Source organism: Amborella trichopoda, chromosome 5, assembly GCF_054954075.1.
Source record: "Amborella trichopoda isolate Santa Cruz 75 chromosome 5, AtrichopodaSantaCruz75HAP2 v2.0, whole genome shotgun sequence".
NCBI lineage: Eukaryota > Viridiplantae > Streptophyta > Magnoliopsida > Amborellales > Amborellaceae > Amborella > Amborella trichopoda.
In genome coordinates this window covers 14,600,449-14,602,486 of record NC_142340.1, presented here as the reverse complement: position 1 = coordinate 14,602,486, position 2,038 = coordinate 14,600,449, and the positions used below count along the sequence as shown (strand labels likewise).

At 38.5% G+C, this 2,038-nt stretch overlaps 1 non-coding gene across 1 annotated transcript; it reads left to right on the top strand.

The window, feature by feature from the left end:
• The first annotated feature begins 660 nt into the window (after nt 1-660).
• Nucleotides 661-1,513, top strand: LOC18421893 (7-deoxyloganetin glucosyltransferase). The gene is made up of 2 exons (XR_016056316.1): nt 661-992; nt 1,090-1,513. It is a non-coding gene; the product is annotated as a 7-deoxyloganetin glucosyltransferase (transcript).
• Nucleotides 1,514-2,038: the final 525 nt, after the last annotated feature.

The following is a 2,038-nucleotide window of genomic DNA, read 5'->3' as shown; positions in this document are numbered from 1 at the left end:
ACTCTCTCTATTAACGGCTTTATTTTAAGGGTGCAGTTTGTATAGAGCCGAGGCTCTAAACTATCAAAGTAAAGCGCACCTTCAAATAGTGTCGATATTTGTGGTTTCAATATTGAAAACATTAGTGACGGTCTTAAAATATATTTTCATCTTTAATCATAAAATTTAAAGCTTAAAAAATAGGGTAGATTGAGCATACCTATGAAAACTTGAAAATATTGAAAATTGACAGTCCAATACAAGATGCACTATTTTCAAAACTTGAAATCCATTTTTTCCTCATGTCCACGCATCTTGATGTCGAGATGATCAATTTGAGGATATTTGAGCATCAATTTAAGGTGGACACTAATTTTATTGTTTAGAGCCTCAGATCTATATAAACATTTTCCTTATATTTCAATGACACAGATATATAATGTATATTGTATGTATAAATAGATGTGTATATGTGTGTATAGATATATTTCGATCTGGTCCTGGTCGGGTCGACCAGGATCAAAACCGACCTAAGTTTGACACAGTTCAAGGATTTTGGACCTAGACCCGGATCCAACCCACTGAGTCCAAAACTTTGACCCGGATCCATACTTGGATCGGGTCCACTCGCCAGGTAGGCTTGACTCACTGACCTGATGGCTACCACTAGAGAAAACTCATATGGTAGATGTTGTGGTTTTGGCAAAAGCATATGAGAATTTCATGACCAACGGCGACCTAGAAGTAGTTGTCGATTGGATACCTGGAATGCCCAATATCCATCTTAGGGACTTACCGTCCTTCATTAGGACAACCAATCTTAATGATCCCATGTTTCAATTTTGCACGGTCGAAAACCCTAAGGCCCTCAAGTTTTCGGCAGTCATTATCAACACATTCGAAGAATTGGAGAAACTTGTTCTCGATGCCATGAGAGAAAGAATCTGTTGCCCAATCTACACAATCGGCCCTTTTGCAAGCTTCAGCCAATTTGAATCCAAAGGCCGTTTAAAGTCAGTTTCAATGAATCTTTGCAAAGAAGAAGATGCTTGTGTAGAATGGCTCAATGAAAAGAAAACCTGGCTCAGTTGTGTATGTGAATTTTGGCAGTTTTGCAGTTTTAACACCTAATCAATTCAACGAGTTCGCTTGGGGTCTTGCAAACAGCCAAAGACATTTCATATGGGTCATTCGTGATAATCTCGTTATCGGCAAATCGGCAACAATAGAAAAAGTATTTGTCGAAGCAACTAAAGAAAGAGGGCTAATCTTGAGTTGGTGTAACCAGATGAAAGTACTGTCACACCATGCAATTGGTGGCTTCCTAACTCACAATGGGTGGAAATCTACAATTGAGGGCATTTGCAATGGCGTGCCCATGCTGTGTTGGCCCTTCTTTGCCGATCAACAAATAAATTGCCGGTATGTTTGCAAGGAATGGGGCATTGGGATGGAGATAAACCCTGATGTGAAGAGGGAGGATGTTGAAGCACTGGTGAGGGAGTTATGGAAGGAGAGAAGGGTAAAGAGATGAAGTTAAAGGCCAAGAAATGGCAGGAGAGCTCAAAAAATGCTGTTAAATTTGGAGGTAGCTCTTGTATTAACTTAGAGAGGGTGATAAAGGAAGTGCTTCAAGAGAAACACTAATCAAATCTGCATCTTCTTAGCAATTTGACTTGAATAATTTTAAAAGCACGTATGAGAAGTTATGTAAGTGTGAGACTTGTTTGCGCATGTGTGGGTGTCCCCGTGCGGTAAAAATAATGTGTGGCGTTTATTTGAAGCTATGAAAGTTGTTGCAGCATATATTGGAAGCAATTTGGAGAATGAGAAGCACTTTTGCACATGTTTGCTTGAGACTACTAAATATTAAAAGCTCACATTCCTATGTAACATGGATTCTCAGGACTTGATTAGTTCCTTGGAATTGTTCTCTCTTAAAATTGGTTGTTTCGATAGTATCTGGTAAGAGACTTAAAAGATGCTTGTCCATTGTTTGAATTTCCTGAAAGATGTATCTTCCTAGAAGTATATAATATAATGTCATAATATAATGTTA